The sequence below is a fragment of the Oryctolagus cuniculus genome, chromosome 1 (genome assembly GCF_051225735.1).
Source record: "Oryctolagus cuniculus isolate XC-2025 breed Fujian yellow rabbit chromosome 1, ASM5122573v1, whole genome shotgun sequence".
NCBI lineage: Eukaryota > Metazoa > Chordata > Mammalia > Lagomorpha > Leporidae > Oryctolagus > Oryctolagus cuniculus.
The window spans coordinates 85,648,379-85,671,583 of record NC_142867.1 but is presented as its reverse complement, the minus strand read 5'-3'; the positions used below and the strand labels follow the sequence as shown (position 1 = coordinate 85,671,583).

Genomic DNA, 23,205 nt, shown 5'->3' with positions numbered 1-23,205 from the left:
CTCCTCTTGGAAAGGTAGAAATTGGTCTGGTCCACCCAGTGATAAGTCTTCACCTGTTAGTTCCAGACATTTCCAAACCTGCCAAAGCAGGTATCTGTGATCTCACAGGCATCATTCATTTACATGATTCAAGAGGCCAGGATTTGTTGCTGAAATTGGCTTTAATTCATTCACAGTCCTACATCAATGATAAATGGAGGTTTTTTTTTTTTTTTTTTTTTTTTTTTTTTTTTTTTTTTTTTGCAAGAAGCTTATAAAATCCAGGCTTATATGATTCTAGGTGGAAAAGAAATTCTGGTGAAGGTTTCTCATGTGAAATTTTAATATGTGGACTTTGATTACTCCAGGAAGATTATAGATTCATTTTTTCCTTTATTAATATTTAACAAATGCTCATTAAATACCTACTATTGACCAAATATATAAGTCTTGGAGATATAGAAATGAATGCGATATGTCTCTGCTTTTAAGTATTTCATATTTCAACAAGATTATCACCTATAAACAAACAACTATGTAGCTCATCATGAATTGCTGATAATAGAAATGCACAGAGGTGCTACAGAAGCAAGTGGAGGAAATGACTAACTGCCTGGGTTCAGGGAAAGGGTTTAGAAAAGACTTGTAGATGACTAGTTATTAATTGACTAGTTATAGTAAAATGGGAGTTCATTGTGTGCATGAGGTGTGATGTGCAGACTCCCAGAGAAATGGGGTCATGGAACATGAACCTGGAAAGACTGAGGCATGATGTATACACATGGGATCCTGGCCACCCTTAGGACCTCACCTTAACTCGTTGACATCTACAGATTCCGTTTCCAAATAAGATGACATTTATAGGTATCAGGGATTAGGATTTCAACATATCTTTGTGGAGGGAAGTGCAAAGTTCAACCCATAATAGCAGGCCTAACAATATTTGGAACTAATTGATTGGATGAGAAATGAACTTGAGGGGATTCCTTGTTATTGGTTTGTGTGGTTAGTGATGTCATTAATGAAGATAAATAAGCCTAGAATCAGGAAAAGCTCTGGGCCATGGAGATGAGGAGTTCAGTTTGCAAATGCTGAGTACAAGGCATAAGAATTTGAGTTTTTCATCAGGAACCATAGCTAAAATCCTAATTTGGTTGTTAACAGTAGAGAGGTTTAAATGTGAGACTATCTACTGGGAAGAGAAGTGGGCTGGGGCAATGACCTCACCAGTGTGGAGGCTGTGTGTTGTTGGCCTCCAGTGAGCCACCCTTCCTAGTTATTCATACCCTTGTATAGTCCCCACCCTTTGCATCTGGCCTGAACAGGTAGTGCTGTGCCAGTGATGTTGTACCCAGTCTAGGACCAAGGTTTAAGAAAGGTCAGTTCTCTCACTGTTTACAACTCTCTCTCTCTCACTGTCTAACTCTGCCTGGCAAAAAAAGGTGGGGGGCAGCTCTCCTGTGGTGAGAGAAGTCAGCTTTTATTCAGAACATCTGAAAGCCCCATAGGAAGCCCAATCTATCCCTGTGAAAAGGCCACAAGGAAGGGGAATGTTGGCCCCTGGCCTAGAGCTGAGGCTGAGCTCCCAGACAGCAGTAACTTCTGGCCACTTGAGTGAGGCCATCCTGGAATTTGGTCTCCAGTCCTTTTTGAGCCATGCCAGGCAACACCATGTGGGGCACACATTTTGGAACTTGAAGCAAAGAAACAGAAGAGTAGCCTTTTAAGCCACTGAGTTTTAGCGTAGTTCAATATGCAGCAATAGTTATTCAAGCTACTGTGTTCCTTGACTGATGAATACCATGGGCCTGTGTATCTCCAGACACACATTTGCCTAAATCTCTGAAACTGTTATTTTTCTTTTGAAGACTCTCCTACAAACAGCTTGAGCCAGAGAAACTTAAAGATTCAGGAAAATGAGAGCCCTTGATGACTGCCATCAGTTTGTTTTATGTTAAAAAATTTATAGGTCAACCAGTGCCGTGGCTCACTAGGCTAATCCTCTGCCTGCAGCGCCAGCACCCCAGGTTCTAGTCCTGGTCAGGGTGCCGGATTCTGTCCCAGTTGCTCCTCTTCCAGTCCAGCTCTCTGCTGTGGCCCGGGAGTGCAGTGGAGGATGGCCCAGGTCCTTGGGCCCTCCACCCACATGGGAGACCAGGAGGAAACACTGGCTCCTGGCTTCAGATCAGCTCAGCGTGCAGGCTGCAACACACCAGCCGCAACACACCGGCTGTAGTGACCACTTGAGGGGTGAACCAACGGAAAAAGGAAGACCTTTCTGTCTGTCTCTCTCACTGTCTAACTCTGCCTGTCAAAAAAAATTTATAGGTCAAGTTTCAAAATCCTGATGTTTTCTTTTAAAATGTTACATCTAAAATGTGTACTGGCTAGGAAATGGAATTATTTGTGTCATTTTTGTTAATGTTCATGTCCTTTAGGTGCCAGAGAAATTATAAAGAATCTTTATAAGAAGCAAATCCAAAAACAAGAGTTTCAAAGGTAGGAGGGGGCTCAAGCTGCTCCATTTACAGAATCTTTTCATGACCTTCTGTTCTGTGTATGTGACTCACCTTTTGTTGTATTTGACTAACATTGCATTCTCTCAGTTCCTATCATTCTTATAGTCCATCATAATGTCTCATCATATCAGTCTTACTTAATCCCGTCAGTGTGTGGCCTTAATGAGAAGAAAAACACATGATAAGGGTTTGATTTAAAATCCTGGCCTCTGAACTAAACTGCTGTTGGAAGGGGAAAACAAAAATCATTGTCCAGAGATGTATTGTCCAAAACTGCAGCCACTGTCCATAGGCAGCTATTAGGAATTTGTGATGTCACTCGTCTTAATTGAGATGTGTTATAAGATTCATACCTGACTTCAAATATCTGGTCAATTTTTATATTGGATATATGTTGAAATAATTTGGATATATTGGGTTAAATATATTAAATTGATTTTGCCTGTTTATTTTGCTATTCTTTTCCCTTCCCCTTCCCTTCTCTTCTTTGACTAGAGAGATTGAGAGATTGAGAGCGCATTCCTAACTGCTGGTTCACTCTGCAAATGCCCACAGCAGCTAACATTGGACCAATCCAAAGTTGGGAGCCAGGAACTCAATCAGGTCTCTAACATGGGTGGCAGGGAGTCAAGTTCTTGAGCCATTACTGCTGTCCTGCAGAGTGCACAGTAGCAGGAAATTGGAATTGAAAGTAGAGCTAGGACTTGAACCCAGACTCTCCAACATGGGATGTGGGCATCCCAAGTGACTTCTTAACCACTGGGTCAAATGCTATTGCCTCTTATTTTTTTTATGTGGCTATTAGGAAATTTCAAGTTATATATATGGTTCATTTTTTTGGCTTACATTATTTTGTATTGAACAGTATTGGTCTCGAATGTTCTAAAGATACATTGTAAATAGGCAGAATCTCACCTTCATGTGGACATTACCACCAAAAAACCTTGAGTTTTCGTGTTGAGCCCTCTTATTGTGGCCTGACAATCTTGGGTAATGTCAATGACTACACCAGGCAATTCTATCCTGATTTAACTATGAACTTCGGCAGGGGCCCCCACATCCTTCTCCTAGGTATTTCTACCTGGCTTTGGGAAACTATTGGAAGCCATCAGAGAGGTACTTTCTCAACTTCCTTTGACAACTTTCAACAAAAATCCTACAAATGTGTTTTTTAAAAAAAAAAAAAACTGCTAAAAAGTAGTTAACTTTCTAAGCAAAAATAATGAAATGGAGAGCTTGTAATGTGTTTTGACATAAGATGTATGATAACAATAGCACACAGACTGGGAAGAGGAAAAAATGGAAGTATTTTGTAAGGTTCTTATAATAACATCACTTGAAGACAGAGAGTGACAAGGTAATGATGTATGTTACAGAAAATTGTAATTCAATAGGGGAAAGAATAGGGGTGTTATTTTTAGCAAACAACGCTGAAACGATTAAGTATACATAGTGAAAAAAATGAACTTGGAGACTTATCTCACACCTATGCGAACATTATCTGAAGATGAGTCATAAATGTCACTTATTACACAATTTTCAGGAGAAAGCTTTGCAACCCTGTAGGCCAAAGTTTCTTAGGTAGAAAAATCACAGAAGAAAGGGTTGAAAAATTAGACCTCATCTGAATAAAGATCTGTGCTTTTTGAAAGCTACCATGAAGAAAACTTACTTTTTCTCAGTCTCTTGGTTTTTATCTAATTTTATATATATATACATATATATATAAATATAAATATATAAATATATATATATATAAAATCTGATAGCACTCTTGTAGCCTTAGGAAATTCTTAAAATTCAACAACAAAGAGATAATACAGTAAAATCTGGGCAAAATATTTGAATACGTCATGAAAGAAAAGATATGAGTGTCCAATAAGCACATGAGAATATGCTCAACACTAGTCTTCAAACACAAGCTAAAAATCATAATGATGTATTACTTCACAAGAAACTGGCTAAAATTAAAAATGTTCGTGATACCAGGTATTGTCAAGAATGTGGAGAGACCAGAAGTTCTGTAATTACTAACTGGCATTTTTAAAAAATTAAGTTTTATTTGTTGTTTCAAACTCAAAATTTCTTTTGTTATTTTCTTTTATAGCAAATCTTAGCATGTTGCTAACAAAAAGCATGTGTGCATTTGCCATGATGCACCTGAACGTGAGATGGGCAGGCATCAGCCTAGCGGTGAAGCAGCTGGTTTGGGTGCTTATGTTCCACATCAGAATGCCTGGTTCGTTCCTGGTTCTACTCCTGGCTCCAGCTTTCCATCAGTGCAAACCCTGGCAGGCAGTGATGGGGAGTCGAGTCACTGGGGTCCTTATTACCCATGTGGGAGACCTGGATTGAGTTCCTGGACCCTCCCTTGGGTCTGGCCCAGCCCCAGTCATTGCAGGCCTTTGGAGGAGTGAACCAATGGATGCGAGCTCTGTCTCTGCCCCTCAAATATTATTTGAAATGAAAGTGAAACAAAAAAATATATAGCCAAGGATGTGGATGTAACATGAAGAAGCCCCTCCAAAAAACACTTGGTTTTTTGAAACTCACCCAATGTAGGGTATGTAAACACACCACTGTGCCAACAAAATTATCTTGGTGGCTGATCCCCTTCTGAGTATTTTTTTTCTTTTTGAAAATATTTTCCATTTCCTTATCTTTGTACTTGGAACCTACCAGCTCCTCTCCTCCAGTTCTTCATACAAGATACAATACCTCATCGTGACCTACAGTCCCCCCACCCCCACACTGTGCCAAGGTGCTCCAGAATCTATCACCTCTGTCTAGCTTTGATTTGGTACCCATTATCTTCACTGTGTCCAAATGTTGCTGTAAATGAAGTCCTGATGGGGTTCCACAGAGTTCTCATTTTTGAGCCTTTAAAGCTTGATCAGTAAAGCAGGGTAGAGCAGAAAAAGTTCAGAGACAGCATCAGTTCCATTAACCCCAAAGGCAGTGGGGAACCATGGATAAGCCATGGAGAAGGAGGGCCCAGGAGGCAGCAGCTGGGAGGGAGGCCGGAAGCCAGACTCACTGACCCTACCCTGGGAAGTGAGGTAGCAAGGTCTGCTGTTTCTCTGAACGTGAGTCCTGTGGGGTAATGGCAGTGAGGTGCAGTCAGGGGTCACAGAACGTGGTGATGGACATGGCCACCCTTCTGATGAGGCAGGAGCAACCTCAAGAAGTCAGGAGGCAGCCTCCGCTTGAGGCCAAGAGACCTATGAAGGGATCATCTCCAAGTTGGGAGACAGAAGACTAGCAAGTGACATTGATGGCTGGCCCTCTGCAGGTGCTGTGGGGACACTGGACAGGGTTCCAGTTCCTTGCTGCCCACCATACGGGACCATGATGACCTTCTGGGAGTCCCAGAGTTCAAGGAGAAAGTGCTTTCTTACTGGACTAAGCAAAAAAAAAATAGCTCAAATCATCTCACCAGGATGCACATTTCTATAATAGAGGAGAAACTCCACAGCACACACGTAGAATATAAAAACAAAGTCCATGAATTAAATATTAACAGTGTATATCAATGAAAATAAGGCCTGGTCTTGCTGTTCTGACCCACAGTGGAATTCAACCACATAAAGCACACCCTGGCGTTCCCTAAACAGCAGCAGTAGAGAATTGTATACCCGCAAGACACCCCTCCACACACCCAGAAGTGACACAGCCTGGCTGCCTTCTTCCTGAGTGTTACAAAGCCTTCATTTTCAGTGCATATTTCCAAATAAAATATCAGGTTTTTTTTTTTTTCACAACATCCAGCGTCAAATCTGGAGGGTTAGAGAAAAGGGGAGACTTGTGGAAACCAGGGGTAGGAATGCACATGTGGGCTCCCCAACGTTGGCTTTCGGTCCTAAGCTGCAGGGGACTTTGCACTGGAATAGCAAGTGCCTCACGGTAATGAACATCAAAAGTTTTTTTTTTTCTTATGGAATAATTGGTTCCATTTAGAGGCTCAAAAATAGAAGAGTAAGAGATAATAGACATCTTCTTGACTGCATTATGAATTATCACTTGACAATTTTTACTCAAAATGTATTAAGTCTATAGTTAGTTTTATAGGAGCAATCAGACAGGGGGCCTGATGGTTTCTCATGTTGAAACTGAGTCCCTGCATAATGCCTTTAATGCACATGCTAGATACTGTCAGGCCTTCCTTCCCCTTCCTTACCTTAAAGTTTGTTTGCAAATCAACCTCTTACTAAAACCAACTTACTAAATGGAGTGTTGCAGCTGGCCCCACAGAGTCCTTGATCATAAGATTCATGAGGTCATTTATCTCCTCTATAAATAACATCTTGATATTTGCTCTTGCCTTGGGTTTTTTCCTAAGAACTTCAGGCTCTGAGCAAGAAGTAGGTACCACCTGACTGACCAAACTCCACTTTGCCACATCAGAATTCCTAAAAGAAGACAATCTTGCTGACCAGTCAAAGGAGGACAACAAGGACTGCTGACCAGCCAGGGACCTGCACCTGAGCTAAATGTGCACCCTCCAATACCAAGTTCAATCTGCATCATTCCCTTGAGGAGCCTGGAGCTAAGTAGTAGCTGCCAGATCCTTACTCTGCAATTTACATGAAACACTCACTCACTTCCACTGCCCTCATGTCAGTGAGGTGGTGTTTCACATTGGGCAAGTGGGCCTGACAATGGAAACAAAATGGGCTCTCCAAGGGTGTTCCAAATCCTCTTTGTCTGCAGTCTGCCACTCATCATAATTACTTTTCCTTCCACAATGACTATTTCAACACACGATTAAGGAAATTCCTGATTTATAAAATTTATTTTTATTTATTTTTTATTTTTTTTGACAGAGTGGACAGTGAGAGAGAGAGACAGAGAGAAAGGTCTTCTTTGCCGTTGGTTCACCCTCCAATGGCCACCACGGCCGGCACGCTGCGGCCGGCACACCGCGCTGATCCGATGGCAGGAGCCAGGAGCCAGGTGCTTTTCCTGGTCTCCCATGGGTGCAGGGCCCAAGCACCTGGGCCATCCTCCACTGCACTCCCTGGCCACAGCAGAGAGCTGGCCTGGAAGAGGGGCAACCAGGACAGAATCCGGCGCCCCGACCGGGACTAGAATCCGGTGTGCCGGCGCTGCTAGGCGGAGGATTAGCCTAGTGAGCCGCGGCGCCGGCCCCTGATTTATAAAATTTCAAGAACTGATTCTGATGCCTAATCCCTCTGTGTTCTTTATTTTGTTTATTTTGAAAGAGATGGAGAAACAGATCATCCAACCGCTGGCTCGCTCTCCATCTGGTGCAATGGCCTGCACTAGGCCAGGCTGAAGCCAGGAGCCAGGAGTTTCTTCTGGGTCTCCCACATGGGTAGCAGGGCCATCCTTTGATGTTTTTCCCAGGCCATTAACAGAGCTGGATCATAAGTGGAGCAACTGGGACTTGAACTGATACCCATATATGATGCTAGTTTCGCAGGCAGTGGCTTTACCCACTATGCCATAACAGTGACCCCCCCCCCCCCGCTATTAGCCCCAAATTAAACAGAAAACTGAGATGGTAAAGCTGCAATTTATCAGGCTAATTGAGAATTTTATAATTGAGCAGTTTAGACAGAACTTGCCAGAAGAGAAAATATGATGGCACCAAATCTGAATCACCAAGTACTCTCGAATACTTGTGATGGCTAGAAGAAGCCCCATTCTAATAGTGCATCTGAGGGGCTGCTGCATTGGCTTAGTAGATTGAGCCTCCCCCCATGGTGCAAACATCCTGTGTGGGTGCTAGTTTGAGTTCTGGCTGCTCCACTTCCAATCCAGCTCCCTGCTGGTGTGCTTGGGAGGACGGTGGAGGATGGCCTAGGTGCTTGGGCCCCTGCACCCACAAGGGAGATCTGGAAAAGATTCCTGGCTCCTAGATTTGGATCGCCTAGCACTGGCTGTTGCAGCCATATGCAGAGTTGAACAGCAGATGGAAGACCTCTCTCTTCCCCTATTTTCTTTGGTATAACTCTGCCTCTCAACTAGATAAATCTTTTAAAGAAAATAGTGCATCTAAGTAGTAAAGCAAACAGACAGATGGAGATCTTCTTGGGTTAGGATGGAGCCAAGAACCTGGAACTACATTGGGTCTCCCATGTGGGTAGCAGGAACCCAAGTACTCAAGCCATGATCTGCTTACTCAAGGGTGTACATTGCAAGAAGCTGAACCAGAAATGGAGCAACCACAGTATCCAGGCACTCATATGAGATTTAGGTCTCTCAAGTGACATCTTCACTGCTTAAATGCCCACCAAGAGAACTTTGATTTTTAAGAATAGTACCCCACACATGTGATTTGTGGTCTCAGCTAGCTGTACAAGACATACTTAGTATGGCCCTTCTTGTTTCCTATTCCTCTGATTTTGTAAGATGATTCTAATACAGGTCTTCTTTTACATTGAATACCAATAAGATTATAAACAAAACCTGGAATTAACAATCATGATGTAATAAACATTTGCAGGCTTTCTTGTACAGATTCGGCAGCTGATCAAGGGGCTGGGGAGAGTTCTAGGAGGCATCACTGATGGTTACTAGTTCACACAGAGACAGGTGCTGCCCTTAGCTGCATGCAGAGTTGGGAGGAGGAGCTGTTGGTTCCCTAGGCCCTCTTTCTATGTACATTTAGTAGCTGCATCTTGCTCCCTGCGAGCTGTGTGAGGTGATGTTCCACATCCTCTCTGATGATGCAATAAATGATCACTAAGCAAAACCTGCTAGCCTCATACACTAGTTTTGGTGTTTTCATAACCATATAGCAAGTTCAGAATGATGTCTGTCAGGAGCTACAGCCAGGATCCCTTGAGTAGGAAGAGAAATGTGGGGGGGCAGGAGGAGAGGGAGAGAATGAGAGCCTGAATACCTGCAATGGGGGGGCAGAGCTGAGCCTGAGGCCAAAGCCAAGAGCTGAAAACTCAATCTACTCAATCTACATTGCCTTAATGAGTGCCAGGAAACCAATTACTTGCTTGACAAGCACTGGATGCCTCCCAATATCTGCATTAGCAGGAAGTTGGAATCAGAAATAGAGTGGGCATAGAACCCTAGTAGTTCAATGTGGGATGCAGGCATCTTAACCTGCACCTTAACTCTTACATTAAATCCCTATCTTCAGTCTGCCTCTTGATGGCTGTGTTGTTGATGGGATAGTCAGCCCTCTGGATGCTAGGGCAGAGCACTTCAATACATTGATCCGGGAGTCAGCTAGTGTGGATGTAGTCGCCTTGAAGGCTGCCACCTCCTTATGAGTTTGAACATTTACTTTAAATCTTGCTGTTTGTTTCTTAGGATTTTCCATAAAACTCTCAATGCTATTGTCTGAATAAAATGTTCTTTGTCTCCCAGTGTCTCCAGCAGCAACAGCAGCAGGATGGTCTTGGAGTGCTCCTCTGCATGCCTTGGCTGTCTTCCCGCATGATCCTGAGCAGCCCCAGCCCAGCGCCTTTCCTCTCCTCCAGCTCTCCTTGTTGTGGGACAGCTCCATCAGAACGCCAGCTATCAGCTCAGAATGGCTGTTGAGTACATACTGAAACTGCTCCACATCATCATCAAACGTGGCTTCCTTCAGGGCTGTTTTGTCATAGTCTGAGTAGGGATATGGACTGTAGTCTGATGTACATGACCCAGGCGAGGCACGAGGAGCTGAGTGTTGGTGAGGGAGTTTTTATCATCCCGAGTTGTCCTGCCTCCTTCCACTTCCCAGAAACCCCAGCCCTCAGTTGGTTGGAGGAGCTCCTCCATCATGGGGCAGAATATCACAATCCTCTCTGCCGTCTTCTTTAATTGGCTCATTTAGATTCTCTTGGCTTCCAAAACTAAACTTCTCAATGGCTTTTATCACTCCATGCAAAGAACTATCAGTGTCTTCCTAGCCAGGTTCTCTGCATCATACCCCAGGATGCTTTGAGACAGCCCCTGTGGGAACAGCTGGTGGGTGAGGTCAAGGGGCTGGTCCTGCTGCTTGGAGATCCCATCCCTGTGTTGCTGGAATTCTCGGGGTGGTTATGCAGGAGTTTGGCAGCACCATCCTGTAATGCTTTAGGCAGGAAACACAGTAACATGGTAAATTCAGGAGTGTTCAGTTTAAACAGATTAGCACAATTTTGCTGCCTTTTCATGTGAACTGTCTAGTTCTGTTGTTCGAGTCATGATTCTAGAAACAGCAAGCCTTGTCTCACTAGTGTTTCCAAAATCTGTTAGATCTGTATCTCTGACCATTTTTGTAATATATTTCACAATTACAACTTTGATCCTGGGATTTAGAGTTTGATCCACAATAAATCTTACCAAATATTCAATTGCTCATCAAATGGAATGGAGTCCCTGGGACATCTAGAGCTGTCTGAACTTTTGCTTGCACAGATTCCAATAGATTTGCTCCCATTTTGTTAAGTAGTCATGTGTGCAGAGCAAAAAGCCATTCCTGAAAGTAATCTTTACAAATTATTATAAAATCCAGAAGACTGTCTAAAAACATGCAGAAAATTCTCCTACTACGAGGGTTGGCAAATACCTAGCTGAAGATCTCACACGGTCTCTTCAGTCCCACTTGACTCAGTGTCCTTTTGTTCTTCAATAAGTTCTGGGGGCTCAGAATCCCCCTGTGCTCTCTTGACCAGTCGGAACTAGCACAGGGGCTGATAACCTGGGCTACACCTTTAGTCTGCTTCAGATAATGGGAAACGCCACTGTGAAGCGAACACAAACGCTGGTAGAATCACAGTAAGTAAAGCCAGGTTATGAAGAAAGGATTCTTGTGCACAACTGCCTGAAAGTAACTATCAAAAAAGACTGCCACAAATACATTATGCAGAAGCCACCACTATCTAATACAAAAAGTGCTTCATCAAGGACATCCGTCTGGCAACTGTCTATTCAACTTTGGAGTAATGTCACCTGCTTATTAATCATTGTGGCCAAAGATGATCATTTCAAAATGCCTGTTGTAGTCTCCCTCATTTTTGTCTTTAACAGCTATTCCTTGCCTCAATCTCTTTGAATAACTGCCTGGTTTTCTATGGCATGCATTTTCCTATTGCAAGGCTCTGCCATTCCATTACCATGCTATCCCCAAATGAATATCATTATTCTTCAGAGTCTCTATTGCTTTGATTGTTTTTCATCTTGTTATTCAGGTTGACAGCACCATTCCTGTAGCAAAGAGGCCTTAGGGCCAACATTTGAAGCATCACTTCAGGCTTCATTATCAGAATACATTGCACATGGCTCACATCCTCTTCACAGGCTTCTTCAAAGCATAAGCAATAGAAACTTCAAGGTCTGTACTTGTGCTCAAAACTTGCATAGCTTTCATGAAAGTGGATATTCTTCCTAGCTGATCAGCCCCAAATTGGTCTAATAGTATTAAGTTTGGACATGTTTCTTGGCTATATCCCTTAGTCCTGAGAAACTTGCTTCACTTTTCTGAAGACAATGTCACAGGCATGTGAGGAACCCACAACAAGTCCAATACCACCACAGTCACTTCCCAACAATTTCCCTGGGGCCCTTAACCAGCTTCCTGCACCCACAGCATTAACAGGTCCAGATTGCTGAGATTGTGAAACCACGTTGGTGCGACCGCAGCCCCAGTTATCTAAGAGTATGAAGATGACGTTGATGGCACTTCCAGAGATTTGCCATCCCTTGTGGATCTGCACTAAGATTATATATGACCATGGAGGCAAAGCACCTGCAGAACTGAAAGTGTTGCCCCTGAAAGAGACTTGAAACTGACTGCCACATTCACAACTGGGGACCCGCGCTGCAGGGACCTGTCATAGACACAGAATTGGTACTAACTGTAGAAGCTCTAGACATGGTGCTTCTAGTTGAACTTCTTTTTGCCAGAGAGTAGGGTACCAAGACTCTTTTGGGAGCTATAAAGGGAGCAGTTAGACTGAGGCAGATACACCATGCTGAGTTTGGCAGATGGGACTGCACAGCTTTCTGCTACAGGTGCTCTAAGGTGTGGTGTAAGTGCTTTGCTTTGCTGAAGTGACTTTGGAAACCTCAAAACATTTTCTAATTTCCATGCTTGCTTCAGAATTGGCCTCACGTACTCCTCTCTTTACTGACAAGTGGCATTCTAGTGAATGTGTTTGCCATTCTAGCAAAAGAAAATCTAAATTTTAGAACAGTACCTTCCAACTATGATAGATCAAGAGGAACAATTGCTTATGACAGGTATTAGCCTGGGGATGTGTGTGTGACAAATTATTAAACAGTTGCAACATCAATGTGATCATAATTTTGGTACAATTTGGAATAAATTTAAAACTGATTGGCATAATGGATTCAGCTCTGTGGTCAAATGTACTTCTCATAAATAATGTCATAAGTCTCAACATGGCACACACCTCCTACAGCTACCTGAGACTGAATATTTTTAGAAGAGTTTTTTTTATTTTTTGACAGGCAGAGTGGACAGAGAGAGAGAGACAGAGAAAAAGGTCCTCCTTTGCCGTTGGTTCACCCTCCAATGGCCGCCACGGCCAGCACGTTGTGGCCGGCGCACTGCGCTGATCCGATGGCAGGAGCCAGGTGCTTCTCCTGGTCTCCCATGGGGTGCAGGGCCCAAGGACTTGGGCCATCCTCCACTGCACTCCCGGGCCACAGCAGAGAGCTGGCCTGGAAGAGGGGCAACCGGGACAGAATCTGGCGCCCCGACCGGGACTAGAACCCGGTGTGCCGGCACCACAAGGCAGAGGATTAGCCTAGTGAGCCGCGGCACCGGCCAGCAGAGAGTTTAAAGACTCCATCCAAATGGTAAAAATGTTGAAAAGAGGTATCACAATTGGTAGCATCAGCCAAAAGTAAGGATCCAATTATTTTTTTAAACTTTTATTTAATACAAATTTCAAAAGTACAACTTTTGGATTATGGCGGCTTTTCCCCCCATAACCACCTCCCACCCACAACCATCCCATCTCCTGCTCCCTCTCTCATCCCATATACTAAGTAAAGATTTCAACAGTTTGCACCCACACAGATACATAAAGTATAAAGTACTGTTTGAGTCCTAGTTTTACCATTAATTTGCATAGTACAACACATTAAGGACAGAAATTCAACCTGGGGAGTAAGTGCAAAGTGACTCCTGTTGTTGATTTAACAATTAACACTCTTATTTATGATGTCATTAATCACCTAAGGCTCTTGTCATGAGCTGCCAAGGCTATGTAAACCTCTTGAGTTCACAAATCAATCTTTTTTAGACAAGGACATAAAGTGGAAGTTCTCTCCTCCCTTTAGAGAAAGGTACCTCCTTCTTTGATGGCCTGTTCTTTCCACTGGGATCTCACAGAGAACTTACGTTTAGGTAATTTTTTTTGCCAGAGTGTCTTGGCTTTCAATGCTTGAGAAACTCTCATGGGCTTCTTAGCTGGATTAGTACACCTTAAGGGCTGATTCTGAGGCCAGAGTGCTGTTTAGGACATCTGCCATTCTATGAGTTTGCTGTGTATCCTGCTTCCCATGTTGGATCATTCTCTCCTTTTTAATTCTATCAGTTATTATTAGCAGACACTAGTCTTGTTTATGTGATCCCTTTATCACTTAATCCTATCTGTATGATGAATTATGAACTTAAATTGATGACTTTGACTAGTAAGATGTCATTGGTACATGCCACCTTGATGGGACTGAATTGGAATCCCCTGGCACATTTCTAGCAATACCATTAAGGGTAAGTCCAAATGAGCATGTGCCAAACTGTACATCTTCTCCCTTTCTTATTCCCACTCTTCTTTTTAACAGGGATCAATTTTCAGTTAAATTTAAACACCTAAGAATAATTGTGTGTTAATTAAAGAGTTCAACCAATGGTATTAAGTAGAACAAAAAAATACTAAAAGGAAAAAAATAAAAGTTGTTCCTTGACAGTCAGGACAGGGACTACTCAAGTCATTGTTTCTCATGGTGTCAGTTTCACATCAACAGGTTTCCTTTTTGATGCTCAGTTAGTTGTCACCAATCAGGGAGAGCATATGATATTTGTCCCTTTGGGACTGGCTTAATTCACTCAGCATGATGTTTTCCAGATTCTTCCATTTTGTTGCAAATGACCAGATTTTATTTTTTTTACTGCTGTATAGTATTCTAAAGAGTACATATCCCATAATTTCTTTTTTTTTTTTGACAGGCAGAGTTAGATATAGAGAGAGAATGAGAAAAGTCTTCCTTTTGCCATTGGTTCACCCTCCAATGGCCCCCACGGCCAGCGCGCTGCGGCTGGCACACCACGCTGATCCGATGGCAGGAGCCAGGTACTTCTCCTGGTCTCCCATGGGGTTCAGGGCCAAAGTACTTGGGCCATCCTCCACTGCACTTCCTGGCCACAGCAGGGAGCTGGCCTGCAAGAGAGGCAACCGGGACAGAATCCGGTGTCCCGACCAGGACTAGAACAAGGTGTGCCGGCGCCACAAGGCAGAGGATTAGCCTAGTGAGCTGCGGCGCCGGCCTCCCATAATTTCTTTATCCAGTCTACTGTTGATGGGCATTTAGGTTGATGCGATATCTTAGCTATTGTGAATTGAGCTGTAATAAACAGGGAGGTGCAGACAACTCTTTTATTTGCTAATTTAATTTCATTTGAGTAAATTCCAAGGAGTGGAATGGCTGGGTTGAACGGTAGGGTTATATTCAGGTTTCTGAGGAATCTCCAGACTGACTTCCATAGTGGCTTAAACAGTTTGCATTCCCACCAACAGTGGATTAGTGTGTCTTTTTCCCGACATCCTCGCCAGCATCTGCTGTTGGTAGATTTCTGTATGTGAGCCATTCTCACTGGGGTGAGGTGAAACCTCATTGTGATTTTGATTTGCATTTCCCTGATTGCAAGTGATCTTGAACATTTTTTCATGTGTCTGTTGGCCATTTGGATTTCCTCTTTTGAAAAATGTCTATTGAGGTCCTTGGCCCCTCTCTTAAGTGGGTTGGTTGTTTTGTTGTTGTGGAGTTTGATCTCTTTGTAGATTCTGGTTATTAATCCTTAATCAGTAGCATAATTTTCTTTCATTCTTTCTGTTGCCTCTTCACTTTCCTGACTGTTTCTTTTGCAGTACAGAAACTTCTCAATTTGATGCAATCCCAAATGTTAATTTTGGCTTTGACTGCCTGTGCTTCTGGGATGTTTTCCAAGAAGTCTTTGCCAGTACCTATATCTTTCAGGGTTTCTCCAATGCTCTCTAATAATGTGATGGTGTCGGGTCATAGATTTAGATATTTAATCCACGTTGAGTGGATTGTTGTGTAAGGTGTAAGGGAGGGGTCTCGTTTCATGCTTATGCATGTGGAAATCCAGTTTTCCAAGCACCATTTATTGAATAGACTGTCCTTTCTCCAGGAATTTGTTTTAGCTCCTTGATCAAATATAAGTTGGCTGTAGATTTGGGTTAATTTCTGGTGTTTCTATTCTGTTCCATTGGTCTATCCATCTGTTTCTGTACCAGTACCATGCTGTTTTGATTATAACTGCCCTGTAGTATGTCTTGAAATCTGATATTGTGATGCCTCCATCTTTGTTTTTGTTGTACAATATTGCTTTAGCCATTTGAGGTCTCCTGTTTCTCCATGTGAATTTTAGCATCATTTTTTCCAGATCTGAGAAGAATGTCTTCGCTATTTTGATTGGTATCACATTGAATCTATAAATTGCTTTTGAAAGAATGGACATTTTGATGATACTGATTCTTCCGATCCATGAACATGGAAGATTTTTCCATTTTTTTTTTTGGTATCCTCTTCTATTTCTTTAAGATTTTGTAATTCTCATCATGGAGATCTTTGACATCCTTGGTTAAGTCTATTCCAAGGTATTTGATAGTTTTTGTGGCTATTGTGAATGGGATTGATCTTAGAAGTTTTTTCTCAAATGTGGCATTGCCTGTGTATACAAAGGCTGTTGATTTTTGTGCACTGATTTTATACCCTGCTACTTTGCCAAACTCTTCTATGAGTTCCAATAGTCTCTTAGTAGAGTTCTTTGGATCCCCTAAATCAAGAATCATATCATCTGCAAAGAGGGATAGTTTGAGTTCTTCCTTCCCAATTTGTATCCCTTTAATTTCTTTTTTTTTTTTTTTGCCTAATGGCTCTAGCTAAAACTTCCAGTTCATAACTTGCCTTGATTGTGTTGAGGAATGTTACTTATAAACCCAGTTTATTTGAGTTTTCATCATGAAAGGGTATTGTATTTTATCAAATGCTTTATCTTCATCTATTGAAAAAATCATATGGTTTTTCTTCTGCAGTTTGTTAATGTTGTGTTCACATTGATTGATTTATGAACATTGAACAATCCCTGAATTCCAGGGATGAATCCTCCTTGGTCTGGGTGGATGATCTTTCTGATGTTTTGTTGAATTCTGTTGGCCAGAATTTTATTGAGGATTTTTGCATCTATGTTCATCAGGGAAATTGGTCTGTAATTCTCTCTCTGCTGTATCTTTTTCAGGTTTAGGAATTAAGATGATGCTGGCTTCATTGAAAGAATTTGGGAGGATTCTCTGTCTTTCAATTGTTCTGAATAGTTTGAAAAGTATTTGAGTTAGTTCTTCTTTAAATGTCTAGTAGAGTTCAACAGTGAATCCCCTGGTCCTGGGCTTTTCTTTGTTGGGAGCGCCTTTATTACTGATTCAATTTCTGACTCACTTATGGGTCTGTTTAGGTTTTCTATGTCTTAATGGTTCAATTTATGTAGGTTTCATGTGTCCAGGAATCTATCCATTGTGATAGATTTTCCTGTTTGCTGGCCTAAAACTCTTTTAGTAATTTCTGATGACTCTTTTTATTTCTGTGGTGTGTGCTGTTACATTCCCATTTTCATCTCTAATTATATTGATTTGAGTTTTCTCTCTCCTTTTTTTAGTTACTTGGGCCAATGGTGTGTCAGTTTTGTTTATTTTTTTTCAAAAAGCAGCTCTTCATTTGGCTGATCTTTTGTAATTTTTTTGGATTCAATTCTGTTGATTTCTTCTCTAATTTTAATTATTCCTCTTCTACTAGTTTTGTTTTGTTTTGCTGTAGTTTTTCTAGATCCTGGAGGTGAATTGAAAGCTCATCTATTTGGTGCCTTTCCAATTTCTTGATGTAGGCACCTATTGATATAAACTTTCTTCTTAACACTGCTTTTGCTGTATCCCATACGTTTTTATACATTGTGTTGTTATCTTCATTTGCTTCCAGAAAGTTTTTGACTTCTCTTTTTCTTTCTTCTGTGACCCACTGTTCATTCAGGAGCATGTTGTTTAGTCTTCATGTGTTTGCATATGCTCTAGGGATTCCTGAGTTGCTAATTTCCAGTTTCATTCCACTGTGGTCTGAGAAGATGCATGGTATGATTTTGATTGTTTTGAATTTGCTGAGACTTGCTTTATGGCCTAGTATGTAGATCCAATTATTTTTAAACCATTAATTCTCTGATCGCAATCATACCTGTCCCCTATAAAAGTCCTCATATTTTGTTTATGGATTCTTTAATATTTCCGCTGGAATCTGTACTATTCATAAATAAGCCTACTTCATCCATTGCACTGGTGCTTCCTTTTGCAACTTTGGACTGAGATTCAATAGTGGATAACCCAAGCCCACCAGTGGTCCCCATTCCAGTGTTTCTCCAAGAAATTGGTGGAGCTTTGGATAATGTAGAACTGGTAAAAGATGGTATATAATGGTAACTGTCTGTTACCATCTGTAGGTTCTTCATCATCAAAGGTTGTATCATCACAGATCGTGTCTCATTGCCTTATTTTTTAACTTCATCAAGTTTTGCAAAAATCACATTCAGCTTGAACTGTGGCAATCCTTTTTGTGGAGATCTGCCTTCACATGTTCTCCTGAATGTACTTATATTTCCACGAAGCTACTTGTTGCTGAATCTCAAACATGACTGTATCTCTGAGTAAGTTTCACCACATATATGGCAAAATTTTCTTTGTGTTGAGTATATGCTCCAGAGGCATTGAATGTTGCAATAAGGGGGAGAAAGATGCCTTCTCAAGTACAGAAATTCTCGTGTTTGGTGCTTCTGAGCATTTTGTCCTAAATATACTGGGGATTAGCATCTTTAGCAGCAATATTTGGGTCTTTCTCCCCCAGACTTTTTACCATCTCACAGTCTGCCCATTTGACTTAGCACTGTGTCTATTTGTGCTTTCAACAGACGATCATGCAATTGCATCACTAGGAGGGATAGGATGTCATGCCCACAGAACTATTTTGTAATTGCTAGAGTTCACCAAAGAGGTAGTGAGTCTATCCACAAGTTTATCTGACATGTTTAAGGTCAACTGGCTTCCAAGAAATAGTTTATCATTTCTTGATCAACTTGCAGTTGTCTCTAAATATCTTCTTGCAACACCTGTGCCAAGCAAAAATCCAGGGGAGACTCCATGGTGAGATTCAGATCTAGATCTTGCAAACACTAAAGGACAATCAGAAAGACTCCCTCATGGAAGACATATCCAGGAGTTGCTGAATACTGCTACTTTGGATCTGTAAATATGTATTATTTTTCAATTCAGAAATGAGTCATTTTGTTGAAAATCACATAATAGAGTACTACTATATTTCTTCTTTTTGGAGATTGGTTCCTGATTTATGTAACTAGAAATATTACATTTCTAATATACTTGGGTTTACCATTTTATTGAGTATTTTTGCTGAAGGTTGCTAAGAGTCTGTATTTCAGAAATGCAACCTGCAAACTGCAATAGAAACCTGGTGTGTCTGAAGAGCAGCTGATGGAACATTAAAAGTCAGATTTAAATAAAGGTGTGGGTAGAGCGGTGATTTTCTATTATTAGATCTGAAATATCTCATAGATCAGCAGTCCATTCTGAAAGAAATAACCTTTGACTTTTGGATTACTGGTATCTGCCCCCAGTGAGGGATTTTGATGAAGGAAATTGTACCTACAGCTTCTTAAAGTGAGGCAGTGCATCCATTCCTAATAGCTGGGATTCAAAGTAGTATAACTACTTCAGTAAACAGTTTGGATGTTTCTTATAAAATTAATTTTAAAAGTTATAAAGTTACTATATGATTGAGTGATTCCACCTCTACTTACAGAAATAAAAAGTTATCCTCACAAAAAGAACACACTATACTGTTAGCACCACATGAGACTTTTCAATGCTCTATCCTATGTGCCACATTTGGAGTTCTCAAATTTTTTTTTATTTTTTTATTTTTATTTTTTTTAACTTTTATTTAATGAATATAAATTTCCAAAGTACGGCTTATGGATTACAATGGCTTCCCCCCCATAATGTCCCTCCCACCCGCAACCCTCCCCTTTCCCATTCCCTCACCCCTTCCATTCACATGAGGATTCATTTTCAATTCTCTTTATATACAGAAGATCAGTTTAAAGATCAGTTTAGCATACATTAAGTAAAGATTTCAACAGTTTGCTCCCACACAGAAACATAAAGTGAAAAATAATAGATGATTTTTTTAAATGATGATGAAATCAGATCAGACCTATTGTCATGTTTAATCCCAGTGAGAGTCAAGTTGGGAATTGATAATTTCTTTTTTCTTTCTTTCTTTTTTTTTTTTTTTACAGAAGATCAGTTTAGTGTACATTAAGTAAAGATTTCAACAGTTTGCACCCCCATAGAAACACAAAGTGAAATATACTGTTTGAGTACTCGTTATAGCATTAAATCTCAATGTACAGCACATTAAGGTCAGAAATCCTACATGAGGAGTAAGTGCACAGTGACTCCTGTTGTTGACTTTACAAATTGACACTCCTGTTTATGGCATCAGTAATCTCCCTATGCTCCAGTCATGAGTTTCCAAGGCTATGGAAGCCTTTTGAGTTCTCCGACTCTTATCTTGTTTAGACAAGGTCATAGTCAAAGTGGAGGTTCTCTCCTCCCTTCAGAGAAAGGTACCTCCTTCTTTGAAGACCTGTTCTTTCCACTGGGATCTCACAGAGATCTTTCATTTAGTTTTTTGTTTGTTTGTTTGCCAGAGTGTCTTGGTTTTCCATGCCTGAAATCCTCTCATGGGCTCTTCAGCCAGATCGGAATGCCTTTAGGGCTGATCCTGAGGCCAGAGTGCTGTTTAGGACATCCGCCATTCTATGAGTCTGCTGAGTATCTCGCTTCCCATGTTGGATCACTCTCCCCTTCATTAAACCACAAAATGACAAATCAGAGACAGACCTATACTTTGGTGGGTCCTTGGCATATGAATGATATGATATAGGAAATAGATTTAAAAGGGTAGATTATTTAATAAATAACATCATATTCCTGAAGATAATATCAAATCCTATGTCATACCATACGTATCAACACTAGATGAAAATCTTCAACTTGGGGCTGATGCTGTGGCACAGTGGATTAAGCTGTGGCAAATGTATTAAGCTGTGTCACAGTGGATTAAGCTGTAGCCTGCAGTGCTGGCATCCCATATGGGTACCAATTCAGTTTCTGTCTGCTCCACTTCTGCTCTAGTCCCCGATAATGCACTTGGGAAAGCAGGAGAAGATAAACCAAGTCCCTGGGCCCCTGCACCCATGTGGGAGAGCCAGAAGAATCAGCTTTGCACAGCCCTGGCTGTTGTAACCATTTGTAGGATGAATAAGCAGGTAGATCTCTCTCTATCTCTCCTCCTCTCTCTCTCTAACTCTACCATTCAAATAAATAATAAATATTTTTAAAGTCCTAATTCTGAAAAATCAAAAGTTTAAAACTTTTAAAAGAACATGGAAGAGCTAAACCCAGACCAAGAAACAAGAAACCTACAGACCAGTATCCCTGATGATTATTAATACAAAAATCCTATACAAATACCAGAAAACTATTCATTAGCTCATGAAAAAGAAAATACAGTGTAACCAGTTGAGCTTTATACCTAGAATTTAAGGATGGTTCCACACACACACACACACAAATCAATGTAATATGTCACCTTAACAAAATGGACAAAACCACTTGATCATCTCGATAATATGGAAAAAGCACTCGACAAAATTTAACACTATTTCACAATAAAGACACTCAACAAAGTAGGACTAGAAAAAAAGTGCTCCAACATAATACAAGCCAAGTACTTAAGTCTTTTTTTGTAGCTATTGAGAATGAGACAGATCTTTTTCCCCCAAAGAAACCTTTTATTTAGCAATATAAACTTAATGCATTTCATAAGTATAAATTTAGGAATATAGTGATTCTTTCCACCATACCTGCCCTCCCACCCCTCCACCTCCTCCCTCTTCCATTCCCAGTCCCATTCTCCACTAAGATCCATTTTCAATTAACTTTATATACAGAAGACCAACTTTATACTAAGTAAAGAGTTCAATAATTTGCATGGAAAGAAAAAAACTGTTCCTCAAGTTGAGATAAAGGCTGTTCAAAGTCATATCTCAAAGGCAATTTTACAGGTTTTTTTCAGAAACTTAATTTTTTTACTTATTTACAGTCATTGTACATATTTATGGGTTACAGTATAATATATCAATATATGCATACATTTTAATGATATTAAGATAATTAGCATCTGTTGCTTCCTATATTCAAGATTTCTTTGTAGTGTGAACATTCAGCAGTCTTTTCATCTAGCTATTTAGAAAAGTACAGTATGTTATTAACTACTTTTACCCTACTGTGCTGTAAAACAACAGGATTATTTTTACAATAAGGAAAGAAAATATTGTTTAATTCTCTCTATATGTATCTCTGAAAGAGTTAACTTTGGAGAAGAACTCAAGAACGGTGTTTTGCGAACCCTTAGACATTACTATAGCTTATGAGACATAGATAATATCTTCCAATTAATACATTAAAATGAGGTAAATCTTTGCAAGGAATTTTTTTAGTTTTTTTTTCTTTTTGACAGGCAGAGTTAGACAGTGAGAGAGAGACAGAGAGAAAGATCTTCCTTCCATTGGTTCACCCCCAAAATGGATGCTATGGCCGGTGCGCCGTGCCAATCCGAAGCCAGGAGCCAGGTGTTTGCTCCTGGTCTCCCATGAAGGTGCAGGGCCCAAGCACTTGGGCCATCCTCCACTGCCTTCCTGGGCCACGGCAGAGAGCTGGACTGGAAGAGGAGCAACGGGACAGAATCTAGCACCCCAACCAGGACTAGAACCCAGGGTGCCAGTGCCGCAGGTGGAGGATTAGCCAAGTGAGCCATGGTGCCGGCTGCAATGAAGTTTTACTATTGACTCTCATAATCTAACAGAGGTCCTGCATAGGAAGTTAGTGCACAGTGACTCCTCTTGTTAATTTTTGAAAAAAGATTTATTTATTTGAAAGTCAGAGTTAAACAGAGAGAGGAGAAGTAGAGAGAGAGTCTTCCATCCGATGGTTCACTCTCCAATTGGCTGCAACAGCTGGAGCTGTGCCGATCCAAAGGCAGGAGCCAGGAGTTCTTCTTGGTCTCCCATGCAGGTGCAGGGGCCCAAGGACTTGGGCCATCTTCTACTGCTTTACCAGGCCACAGCAGAAAGCTGGATCAGAAGTGGAGCAGCCAGGATTAGAACCGGCGCTCACATGGGATGCTGGTGCTTCAGGCCAGGGCATTAACCTACTATGCCACAGCGCCAGCCCCTCCTGTTGTTAATTTGACAATTAGCATTCTTATGTATGATGTCAGTGATCATCTGAGGCTCTTGACATGATCTGCCTAAGATATGGAAGCCTTTTGAATCCACTAACTCCTTTCATATTTAGACAAGGTT

At 41.2% G+C, this 23,205-nt stretch overlaps 1 long non-coding RNA gene and 3 pseudogenes across 1 annotated transcript in view; 1 reads left to right on the top strand and 3 right to left on the bottom strand.

Annotated features, from left to right (window-relative positions):
* LOC149128502 (uncharacterized) overlaps window positions 1–4,945 on the top strand; it is a 58,772-nt gene extending 53,827 nt beyond the window's left edge. The window contains exons 2-3 of the long non-coding RNA XR_016233753.1: window positions 2,418–2,478; window positions 4,606–4,945. This is a non-coding gene — a long non-coding RNA (uncharacterized LOC149128502). The remainder of the gene's footprint in view (window positions 1–2,417; window positions 2,479–4,605) is intronic.
* A 4,097-nt stretch (window positions 4,946–9,042) lies between these two features.
* On the bottom strand, window positions 9,043–12,763 carry LOC100349975 (CLIP-associating protein 1 pseudogene; annotated as a pseudogene).
* Window positions 10,181–12,853, bottom strand: LOC149128501 (CLIP-associating protein 1 pseudogene; annotated as a pseudogene).
* Window positions 12,854–17,884: 5,031 nt separating this feature from the next.
* Window positions 17,885–18,897, bottom strand: LOC138843040 (CLIP-associating protein 1 pseudogene; annotated as a pseudogene).
* Window positions 18,898–23,205: the final 4,308 nt, after the last annotated feature.